This window comes from Neopsephotus bourkii, unplaced genomic scaffold, assembly GCF_033783945.1.
Source record: "Neopsephotus bourkii isolate Nb327-2 ecotype Australia unplaced genomic scaffold, CSIRO-AGI_Nbou_v1 NB_659, whole genome shotgun sequence".
Lineage (NCBI taxonomy): Eukaryota > Metazoa > Chordata > Aves > Psittaciformes > Psittacidae > Neopsephotus > Neopsephotus bourkii.
In genome coordinates, this window is record NW_026901158.1 from 7711249 (window position 1) to 7723908 (window position 12660).

At 48.8% G+C, this 12660-nt stretch overlaps 1 protein-coding gene across 2 annotated transcripts in view; it reads right to left on the bottom strand.

Moving 5' to 3' along the window:
* Positions 1-12660, bottom strand: part of TRIM32 (tripartite motif containing 32) — a 477288-nt gene that overhangs the window by 142932 nt on the left and 321696 nt on the right. The window lies entirely within an intron of this gene.

A 12660-nucleotide genomic window follows, 5' to 3' on the forward strand; every position in this document is an offset into this window, starting at 1 on the left:
TCATGAAAGATCTGTCCTCAGTAACTATGAAGTGTGATAAGTTTTGCATTAAAATAAATCTGTTTCCCAGGTTGCAAAAAGAAATGTGAGAACTCTGATTCCAAGTAACTTCCTCTATTCCCTCATTAAAAAATCCACTCAAGAATCCTGCAGGTCCTGGTAGACAAGACAGTCTTTCCCAAGTCACACCTATGTCTTCTGAAGGGCTGGTCATAGGCATTTCAAGTGACTCTAGGCAGCAGTGATTTGGGAACAAGCATGTGTTCTGCTGGGAAGTAATGTTTGCCACAAGGATGCTGCATTTCCAGACAAGGAGAAGCCCTGGTCTGCACATTGAGAGGTCAGATCCACCGCACTTTGTGATGCTCACAGGGAAGGGAGGGTACCGAATGTGCGCTGCGTTGGAGGAGCAGTGTGAAACAGAACAGGACAGTTTGCATGCCTCCAAATAAACGGTTCCCAGAGTGAGGCATCTGCTGCTGGCTCTCCCTGCTGAGCTCCTTAAAGTGCTGGCAACACAGGGTTTAGATTTGAAGTCGCTGGGAGTTCTGCAACCAGACTGAGCGCAGTCTGGGATTTCACCCTTTCTGAGAGACTCTTTACAATAGGCAGCTATTGCATGAGGGAGAAGGGAAACCACAGCGAGAAGGGAAACCACCACAGCACACATGTGCCCAGTGGCACAGGAAGTCAGCGATGGGTATGACTCTTCTGCTGGTTAAAGACTGGGTTCACCTACAGCACGCTGCATCCAGACACCCAGCACTGTCAGCACCACCAGAATCCATTCTGAATGGAAGTGATACTTCTCTGAAAGGAAATATTCAGAAAAGGCATTTCAGGAAAGACACAGTGATGTTACTTTTTTTTTTTTTTTTTTGGCAAAAAAAAAAGAAGACCCTGATAAGCTTATTATTATCACCATGGCAAAGGTTGCACTGAAAATTAGGCCAGCATCTGGATGCTGTTCACATCACATAAGACATCCCCGAACTCCAAGAACTCACCTCCAAAACAACCGGGTCCAGTAACGTGACCATGGCCACTTGAGGCATCAGTGGCAGAGACAGGCTGGTTCCATACCCACTGCAGCCATGCACTAACTGCATCCACCACTTTGCTTTTCCTGCTATGAAGCCCTGCTGCCAAACTGCTGATTTTGAGACCTCAGGAAGTCACAGCCCCTTTCATGAAGAAGGAGAGCTGCACAGAAGCAAGGAGGCTCTGGTGTTAGCGCAAAGCAAGGCAGGTCTGCTGTCGGTGATGCTCCCGCTCCTCAGTGCTCGGGTGGCATTTTGGCTCATACTTACAGCTGCACTCCTAGGGAGTCTAATAGTCCCATCTGGAAACATCAGAGCTCTGAGGGGGTTAGAAGTGGTTGTGGCAATTGCAAGCAGCAGGAGATGGATGTATGTGGCTTCATAAAAGTCATTGCAAGGATATGACACAGCCAGTGCTCATCTCCCCTTGCACCAGAAGCAGGGAGAGGATGCAGCGTGGATCCTGTAGGAGCACACAAGCATGGAGTGCCTGCAGTGTGCCTGGGAGCAAAGCCAGTGTGAGCTTGCCCTGCACATGTGTGTGTGCAGAGCACCCTGGACAGTGCATGTGCATCTGATCCTCCTAAGCCCCTCCAAGACTGGGAATGGCCTGTCCTTACACCAGCTACAGGGAATGGGCTCAGGAATCCCCAGTGAAGCACTAGAGGCACCACCAGGCTTGGTGCCTGCTGCTGGTACCAGGGCAGGGTAAAGGGTGGGTGCTCTGGGTTCCCTTAAGGCTTTGACTGTGCTGTTGGCCTCCAGGAAGGGCACAGCAAGGGGATGGCAATATCCCAGCCCCTCCAGATCTCCTTTGCTTAGGCTCAGGGTGACTCTTGTGGTATTGATCAAGTATTCCACATCCCTGTCAAGCAAAAAGCTCCCTGTCAGCAGCCTCCCCTATGATCTCCAGGAGCACTTGCATAAACATGCAGCTTTACATCCTCCTTATGCACAGGTGGATACCTCTAGGTACCCATTTAATGGATAGTCTCATCTGTTTTAACTCCACCAGCCCAAAAACATCTTCTTTCCACACAGCAGCCACATGTCACCTTGCTTGTGATGCACAAGAGCAGGTCAAACTTCCAGTCACCCTCTGAGGAGTCTGGATGACCATCATTGCAAATGGGATCATGTGCCATTTGCAAGGTTTTGCTGGGATGGGTGGAAAAAGGGAAAGGAAACTCATTGCAGTAGGGCAGATACCTTAAGATGCAGGTTTTATCATCTCTGTCAGTGTCTAGTCCTCGCTGCTGTGCAGAGAACCATCAGAGTTGTGACTGTGGTGGCTTTCTCAGTGCTCTTTGGTTATGGCCACTTGAAGCTCCCCATTCCATGGAACAGTCTCAGCTTTGGATGTTTTCAGAGTACCACAAGGCAAATCTGAGCTGAAAATTGCTGCTATCTCTCGTAGCTTTATTTTGGTGTGCAATCAGCTCAATTCGGAGACAAATTATGATTAATTAAAGTGAAGGAGATGAAGGTGGCCTTTGCTTTTCAGCAGTGTGATAGGAGCACCCTGGAGTGCAACTGTGCTTCCCAGAGAGCAAACTGCAAGTGTTCATTTGGGATAAGGCAGCCAAGCAAAGCATGGCCTAAATAGACACTAAATGGTCACTACTCCACGATGTTCCCCAAGAAAGCCTCCTCTTTCAGACAGCCAGAGACTGACAGGTTGTAGGACCATGGCTCTGCCTTCATCATTTCTGTGGTGCCTCAGTTTCCCCATCCTGTTTTACTGGCCCAAAATGCTGTGCAGGTAATGGAATATCAGCTGGGAAGGTACACAGACCCCTGGGGGGAAGAAGTGAGGACAAATACAACCTAAAGTGTTTGGGATGAAGTACCAGGGGTGGGAACCCAGCAGAATCCTTCCCTCTCTTGCAAGAGCAGGTAGATTGCAGCTCCTGCAGGTGGGAAGTCACAGGTTCATGGGACTAACAGCCAAGGAAAACAGCCTGGAGTTGTGGATAGAAGTGCTAGACATTTACAGCTCATCTGCATTGCAAAGGAAGGGTGTCAGGGGGATAACTGTAGTGATAGGACAAGGGGTAATGGGTTAAAACTTAAACAGGGGAAGTTTAGATTGGATATAAGGAGGAAATTCTTTCCTGTTAGGGTGGTGAGGCACTGGAATGGGTTGTCCAGGGAGGTTATGAATGCTCCATCCCTGGCAGTGTTCCAGGCCAGGTTGGACGAGGCCTTGGGTAATATGGTTTAGAGTGAGGTGTCCCTGCCCATGGCAGGGGGGTTGGAACTTGATGATCTTAAGGTCCTTTCCAACCCGAACTATTCTATGATTCTATGGTTCTATAACCTCCTCAGTAGGGACAAAGTGGTAAAAAAGAGCTTCTTTGAAGACCCATCACCTCTCCTCTGTGTCTGGCACTGGTGCAAGCAATGAGTCTGTCTCTCCTGGCTTTCTCTTCTACCAGGTGCTAGTGATGGTTCTTGCCTTCCCCAGTCCCCATAGTCCAGCACGTCCAGCCCATTCCAGAGCTGCCAGGACACTCATTCCTTGCCCCTCTTGAAGAGCACCAATCTGCCAGCTCCGAGCATCCTTAGTGGGACGAGCTAGACAAGTTCAAGACCAGCTGTGCTGCAAAGCGGTTCCAATGCTGTGCTTGGACAGTGAACTTGGGACACTTGGAAACCCTACAATCATAGAATCCCAGCCTGGTTTGGATTGGAAGGGACATTAATGCTCATCCATCTCCAACCCCTGCCACAGGCAGGGACCCCTTCCACTGGAGCAGCTTGCTCCAAGCCCCTGTGTCCAACCTGGCCTTTAGCACTGCCAGGGATGGGGCAGCCACAGCTTCTCTGGGCACCCTGTGCCAGCGCCTCAGCACCCTCACAGGGAAGAGCTTCTGCCTAAGAGCTCAGCTCAGTCTCCCCTCGGGCAGGTTCAAGCCATCCCCCTTGGCCTGTCCCTACAGGCCCTTGTCCCAAGCCCCTCTCCAGCTTTCCTGCAGCCCCTTTAGGCACTGGAGCTGCTCTAAGGTCTCCCCTTCAGGAGCCTTCTCTTCTCCAGGCTGACCCAGCCCAGCTCTCTCAGCCTGGCTCCAGAGCAGAGCTGCTCCAGCCCTCACAGCACCCTTGTGGCTTTCACTGGACTCACTCCAACAGGTCCCTTTACTCCTCTTTCTGTCACCCAAAACACCCATGTAAATGGTGCAGATCTTGTGACAACAAAGATTGTTTTGTGGAGAGCCAGTGCTTGTGAGCAGAGCAGGATCGCTTCTATCAGGAGACGGTTTACTCCCTTCCAACCAGCTTTGCTAGCCAAAAGCAAACAGGGACAATCCCATAGGGAAACCCACAGCCCCACACTGCATAATGTCAGTGTGTAGGATTTGTGGGTTTGCTGTTTCTTGATTCAAAATGAAATGAAAAACTAAAAGAGGTGTCAGCAAATTGGAGGGGCTCCAGGAAAAGGAGATAGAGATGATTAAGGGTTTAGAAGGATTGACCTATGAAGAAAGATTAAAGGAACTAATTACATACAGCTCAGATAAAGGATGAGGAAAGAAGTGATTTAATAACAGCCTGCAAATACTCACCAAGGTGTCAACAGTAAAGAAGGGCGCAGAATTAGAGTCCTTCATCAGGGAACAACAGGAGTGATGGAATGAAAGGAGAAGGTGTCATGGGACATTGGCAGGATGTGGATGAAACCAGAGGTTTCTTTAGGGTGCAGAGAGTGAGTTAGGAGCACAAATCCTCTGGAAACACTCCGGCCTTCCATCCCTAGGTATCAAAGAATGCATTTACAAAGGTTTTAGGTGCTTAAAGGTACAGGGAGGTGCTTTAATAGGATTTCCAGCTGCATCTAAGCAGGTTAAGCAACAGATTTCAGTGGGACTTGGGCACTTAAAACAGTTCCATCGGTTTCAGCAGTTGATTATCTACATCTTTGCACAAAACAACTTGAACTCCAGGACTCATCAGAAATGCCCCAACAGGAGAAGATTAGAACTGATCCCAAGCTGCTGGAGCAGTGCAGAAGCACACTGGTTGATGTACAGGATGATGTGTTGTAGGAAACCATCTTGCCCTGTCATGGCATTGTGCATTGATCCGCACAGTCTATTTGAAAGTCAATGAGATTTAGGCTCTCAAGCCTATTAAAATAAGCATTTAAAAATGCCTTTGGCACTTAAGCACCTTGGTCAGTTTGGGAGGTCTTTGCTGCAGGGTGACTGAGGGTTGTGTGTCAGAGGTGAACACAGCCGCAGTGCTAAAGCCTACCCAAAGCACCATGTTCTCCTTGGTGCTTCACTTGAGCGTGTCACCAGGTCTCCAGGAAAACCTGTCCCATATTTCACTGCTGCAATTAAGTCACCCATTGTTTATCCTCAGGGACAGGGGACATCCTTCCTCAGTAAGTGGCAGGAATAATCAACTGGATAGAGGAGTGAAGACATTAAAAGAGAAGCATCATTGACTATGTAAGCTGAAAGTCAAGAGGTTGTCAGGATGAAAGAGTTTCCTGCTAAAAGCACTATGAAACTATAGGGAGGAAATAAAGTGTGGACTTAGAAGAGGGTTACTGACCTGAGAGCTGTCTTCCAGGGCCCCATGTAGACATTCCCTAAGACCAACACCAATCTGCTTTCAAAGTAGTTCAGCCAATACTGGTTGGTGGAGCTTTTCAGTGTCATGCATAGAGATTTACCATTGTGTCCAGGGCTATCTGCTTGGCTTACTGCACCTACATTTGCATTCTTGGACAGCAAGGGATCAGAAGAGGTGACTATGTTTCCACCAAATACCCTCCAGCTAGCTGATGGGGACTCTAACCACACACTGTGAATGGTGACAGTGAACTCACCCACATCTCTGCTCCAAGCCCAGAAGCACATTTGTGAAGTGCATTTAAAGAAAGCATCTCACTGTCCCCAAATACACATGCAAATACAATCATAGAATCCCAGACTGGTTTGAGTGGGAAGGGACCTGAAAGCTGCTCCAGCTGCTCCAGCTCCAACCCCTGCCACGGGCAGGGATACCTTCCACTAGAGCAGCTTTCTCCAAGCCCCTGTGTCCAACCTGACCTTGAACACTGCCAGGGATGGGGCAGCCACAGCTTCTCTGGGCACTCTATGCCAGTGCCTCAACACCCTCACAGTAAAGAACTTCTTCCTTATCTCAGCCTGAACTTCCCCTGTTTCAGTTTGAACCCATCACCCCTTGTCCTGTCACTGCAGTCCCTGATGAAGAGTCCCTCTCCAGCATCCTTGTACCCCCCTTCAGACACTAGAAGCTGATCTGATGTCTCCACACAGCTTCTTTTCTCCAGGCTGAACAGCCCCAGTTTTCTCAGCCTGTCTCCATACAGGAGGTGCTCCAGCCCTGAGCATCCTCATGGTCTCCTCTGGACTTGCTCCAACAGCTATTTTAAATGTTTAAAGATGAAATAAAGCCAGAATTACCCAAGCTGACCCAATACCCAAACATTCGACTATCAATCACAGCTATTGCAAGTTTGGATCCTGTATGAGGATTCTGAGCACAGCAATAATAGAAGGCAAGGTGAGAGGAGAGAGGTTCATACTTGTTCTTGTTATCACCCTGAAGGACTTTTCAGGGCAAATATTCTCAAGGCAGTTTTCATTAAACCACCAACTTGTCAATTTAGCTTAAAAATATATAGATGTATTTCCAAGTAATTGCCTAAAACCAGGCAGATATTGGAAAGAGTGCTTTAACCCTTTCACAGCACTTAAGTCTACTTGAAATGCTATGAAAGGGGGAAGTTAAATACAAAGATAAATGCATAAATGGCCAGAGTTGCTATGGAAATGTAAGAGGATGGAAATGGAAAGTCAATAGAGGACTAAGTTACTGTTCAATTTTAAAAATAGTCTTTCTATACGGAAATGGAACATTTGTCAAATCTCTGTTGGCCTGTATTATACAAAATGAGAAGTGGCTTTGTGGCTGGGAACATCTATTTAATGCTGCCTGCTCAATCTGCAAACTGGATGGTCAATGGTACAGAGTAAGTGGAACCTTTTCTCCTGTTAATGACAATCTCCATCACACCTACAGAGCCCTGGTGATAAATGTCAGCCCTGAAAAGCACAGCGATGGGGGCAAATTCAGTGCGATATAACAGGAAATCATTTGTAGGGATTTCAGGTCAGGCCTGTTTCTTTCTTGCACAGTGTCCCAAGGAAACAGGGTTTATGTGGTTGGGCTCGCTGGCCCATAGACAATGCAATAACTTCCTAAACCCGCTGGACTGCAATCAGACTTGATGCAAGAAGAGACATCTCGGAGGAATCAAGTTCTAACAAGCTTCATAATGGAGAATATACTCAAATTAGCGCTTCTTGCCATCATCCTTCCACTTCCCATCTCACTCCTAGGATGTGGTATGAGCTCAGCCACTCTATCAGACACCAGAGAGCCTACATAGGAGTCTTCCTATGTTCCACCGCTTGTAAAGCAACTCGTTTTATTAAGATACATGTAATACCTTTCTCTGGTTCCATTCAGAGAGGAAGAGTGAATTATGTTTGAACAGCGTCAAACTCCATCCATGAGCAACATATCAAATGGAAAGTGGGGCTCTGCTTCAAACCATCCATACTTACACTCCCTCTCCATTGCCAAGTACTAATGGGACTTCTCAGTGGATTTATTCCCCTACACAATGTCCAGTGAAATTTGGGCATTGGCCACTCAAAAACCACAGCTCATTGTGTTCCACACCCCAAGGGCATCACTCTTTTAGCCCCTTGGTCTTGGCCTGTTGGCAGTGGCTTTTCCCCACCTTTTACCCTGTGCTGCCCAGAAGCTGCAGGCAACAGATTTGATACACAGCCCTGGATGGGAGAGCAGAGCATCACTGGGACACATTCCTGCCCATGCTCCCCATCAAATGGACCCCTCTCTCCCTCCCATGTGTATCCAAAGCACGTAAGTCCCACACAGCAAGGTTCCAACGCCTTGCTGATTTAGGTACAGCAAACCTAAGAAGAATCAACAGCTACAGAAGATGCTGAAGCTCAGCTTTCCAGTGTGAAAAGCTGGCACCAGCTTTAGACTTGGCAAAATAATCCTGCCACTTCCTTTTATTCCGAAGTCTGGCTCCATCCTCTTCTGTAAGGTGGTTTGAAAGCAATCCACGGCACCAGCAGGGTTCTCACCAGCCCCAGCTCCCAGCCCATTGGGAAAAGGTCTGTAGAAACAGTTTCATGTTGCTGGGTGGGATTTTTTGCTGCAGGTGCTGTGCAATATAGAGCGAGATGAGATTCTAATCATAGCTCCGCAAAGGGAAGGGTTCAGGGTTTAGCTGTGTGGCAGCAGCCTCATTTTCACAGCAATATCTGTTATGTTCTGTGGGTGTCAGGGGGACACATGTTGCTGTCATTTCCACATGTTGTGCTTGCATATCAGTTACAAAAAGCAGCAATGAGACCACAGCTATCACTACTCCTCTCACTGAGCAGTCCTTTCGGTGGCCTGGTCCATCTGGTGCTCAGCTCCAGTGAGCTTGTCCCATGGGAAAATGGGTCCCTGGCCTGGTGGGTCTCTCCCTTGCACTAGAGGGGTGGGCAAAGAGGGCTCCCCACCCAAACAAGGGCTAGGCAGAGAAATGGGGTGTATTTCCCCAGTACACACATGCCACCACATGTCGCATGCTCACTGATGTAGCTCTGTGCTCACTGCTGTCTCATCCCCACCACAGCCCCATGCTGCCTCACTGAGAATTCCCCACACCAGAAGACAAATGGTTTTCCCCCAAATTAGTCAAAACCACCACGTTTCTCTTCCAGCAGCTGCCACCACCCTGCTTGAGGTGTACAACCTGCTTGGCATGGGAGCGTTCACCTTTAGCTGCCCACCTCACCAGGGTACCACAGATGCTGCTGCTGAATGGGCTGAGCACCTTCTGCTAGGTCCCTCCAGGACAGAGCTGTCAGTCTCCAGGAGAAGGTCCCTCAGCATCAATAGAGCCTGGTGATGTGGGGTGATTTGTGACAAGGTCTCCCAAACGTGCCAACCATCTCCTGAGGTTCCTGTGACTGAAGTGCACGTGGGAATGGCATCACCACCACACAGCACAGGCAGCAGCACCTTCTCCTTGTGTTTCCCTCTTTGTTTGGCATCATCTCCACTGAGTGATGCCCACAGCCTGCTGCCAGCTCACGCAGTTTCAGCTGTGGTAGCTCTGTGGTAGTGCTGCTTTCTCCACTTCTCCACTGCTGTGCTTTTTACAGGTTGAGTCTGGACACTTACAGGAGGCACAAAGCATCACCAGCTTATTTACAGTTGAAGAATGTTTCCTCAATGGAGGCTCAAGCCAAAACACCGCTCCAAGGACTCTCACCACCATGAACAAACCCTGGGAAAGCTTGAGAAGGGATGCACTTCATCCCAACATTCATCTCCTTTGCTTTGCTGTTGTTCCTTCCTCTCCAATGTATAGCTCCTTCCTAAGCCCCAGATTTTACGAAGATGCTTCATTTTTAGCCTTTTGCTGCAGACTAAATCAACTGGGTTTGCTTTAAGGACATGGCATCAGCCTGGGTGCACACAACCCAACAGCCTGGGATGGCTTAAGGGAGGATGTGAGCATTTTGGGATGCCTGGACTCCTTCCATGTCACCCTTAAGTTGATTAGCTGGGTACCCAACCTACAGCATCCAGCCAGCATCTCCTCAGGATAATACAGGTGGATTTGCCAGGATCTCATAGAAAGTGTGATAAAACCATGGTGAGAGCAGTGACATCCATCACCTACACTGCACCAGCCACCACTTCACCCTTGAGAGGAAGCTTTTGAAACAGAGATTATCTCTACATAACTCCACCTTCACATCACCACATATCCACAGCCTGAAAACCACCAATGACAGAGTCACCCCAGTGTGACCATGTTGCTGTGACATCCCCTTAGATGCACGCTTCCACATACATGACAGGGCTGGCAAACCCTGCCTCTGCTCTGTTCTCTGGTTACCAGCAGAGAAGCTATTAAGCCCTCTTTGCAGCCCCATATGCATTCACTTCATGCCTTGAATTCCTGACAGCCCTAGTAAATTTTTGCTGAAAAGAGAATAAAACCCTTGTTTTCCCTCCCCTCTGAGCTCCTGCTTCTTGTTCAATGCTGTTAAAAGCAGAACCCACACTAACATCAGTCCTTGCTGAAGGTTGAAACCACCTTGCCTGTACTCCTCGTGTGGCACTGGAGGGAAGAGAAGGAAGAGAAAGTGAACAGAAAACCAGACACTTCCTTCCACTCCTCTGTCAGCTGCACTTTGCATCAAAATCTCCTTTGTATGTCACACAGTTATTAAAGTTGTAGATGGTGGCTCTGTGCAGCGTGGCTGTGCCTGTGTCTTAGAAACTGGGTCACCCGGAGAGCGCTCCCTGAAAACGATGCCCTGACAAATCCATGCTGGCAAGACTCAAAGATACCCCTTATAATGTTTTCCTGCCTCCCCTTGTGCTTTGAAAGGAGCAAATAATGCTACTTTTTGTTGTGGGGTTTGTATCTTTTATTCAGCAGCTTCCCGAGGTAAATAACCTCCAGCACGCAAATCTAAGGGGATGCTCCTATCTCGCTTGCTGTCTGCTTACACTGAAATCATGATATCCTTTGCTTTCATGAGGCTCTTTATAAATATTCCCTATTTTTCCAAGTGGAGCTGTTATCAAGGAGGGCAAGCAACTCCCTAGATTTGGCTCAGGCTTCAGTTCCAGCTTCTTGCCATCCTTCTCTCCCCATCACAGCTGCAGGGATGCGGGAGAGGAACCTGTCCATTATGCAGGGTACTGCTATTGACATCAGAGCAGAGGCTGCTTTCCAGCCAGGGCACTCTCTAGCACACAGACATCCTTATATTGCTATCAAGCCTCTAGATATCACAGCTCAGGAAGTTTCTGAATGAGGCTGAGGGGTGAATCCTGTCACCCACCTGCCCTCAATGGGGCAGCAAGAGGTGGGAGGAAACCAGCAGAGCATAGAATGGGGCTGGCCCAGCTCAGCAATGGGAAAGAAATGAACCATGAGAGGGGCAAGCAGCAGGGAACTGAAACTTGCTGACTGTGCAGGACAGGAAGATGTGGGGCACAGTGTCAGAGAGGGTGAAGATGGGGGTTTTCTTATTAAAAGACAGCTCTGTTTAATACTTGCAGTGTCAGTGAAGGGATGGCAGAAGGACACACCTCAGCTTTGCCGCTAAGGTGGAATGGCAAAGAGAGTCATGGGGGCCAAATATGGATTTTTCCAGAACTACTGTCTGTGCATTTATGTCCCTTATATCACAGAACCCCAGATTGGTTTGGGTTGGAAAGGACCTTAAATCTCATCCAGCTCCAACCCCTGCCACAGGCAGGGACACCTTCCACTAGAGCAGCTTGCTCCAAGCCCCTGTGTCCAACCTGGCCTTGAACACTGCCAGGGATGGGGCAGCCACAGCTTCTCTGGGCATCTCTTTAAGCGAATCTTAAAAGACTGTGAGCAGGACCAGTGATAGGAAAGGGGTTGGAAGGACCTGGCTCAGGCACACGTTTGCTGGCATGGGGAGAGCTGTGGAAAAGGATTTCAGAATCCCAATATAGGGAAATGAAGTTGAGGAACAGAAAGTGCAGCTTCCACCAGGTCTGATATAGACTCCACTTACCTCTCTGTGCTTCATCCCAGTAAATCACAGTGTGCAGGCTGTGAGCCCCATTTTACCAACAGAGAAAACAAGGCAGGCAAAGACAACAGACAGCATTTACCATCTGAGGGGGCTCAGCAGCAGCCAAAACCAAGCAGGGATGGTAGCATCCCCTTCCCAGCACACTGTACTGCCTGGGAAACAGAGGGATTGCACCTCTGGAGCAGAGGAGGGGGGACAGGATCCCATCAGATCCATTCCTGAGACTTAGCCCATGAGGGAGGAAAGGAGAGCAGCACTCAGGCATCACCTTGTGAATCCCGGAGAGCAGGAGTATCCCAGTGTTCCCACATCAGGCAAGTCTGGGTCTGCTCTGGATGTGTTAAACTGGGCCAGGCTGTAGGAAGGGGAGATGGGGAAACAGCCACCTCAAGCCTCCTCTGTGTCCTCTGCCTAATGTATTCAGCAGTGGGTTTAGGGGATCTCAGGAGAATGAGTTGTCAGAGCGTCAGAAGCAAGCGATGGCAGGGGAATTACTGCTAATCCTTCTTGTGGGATCCAGCACTCAGAAGGGTTTAAACACTGGTTCAAAAACGTTTGAAGACATAAAAAAGGACACCTTTCCCTTCTTTCAGACATTTTGGGTTGGTCACTTGCTGCAGGCTGAGAGCTGAGAAAGGAAAGAGGAACTTTGAGAAGAGGGAAAGGATGAAGATGGGGAGAAGAAAAGGAGAAGACTGGAGATTAGATCTGGAGGGAAGCCTATCACCCCCTCTGGGGGTGTAAGCTGCAATTAAATCTCTTTTGCCTAACAATACCTTATTGTTATTTGCACAGTGCTCAAGATGTGGCGATAGGGGAGGAAGGAGCAGGCAGGAGGCTGCTGTTCTTTTAATGCTGAGCGTCTGAAACCCTCTGGCTGGAGGCAGCCCTAGAGCAAGGGGATGTTTTGCCTCAGCCCAATGTCTGCCCCACCATCAGTCGTGAATGGTCCTTTA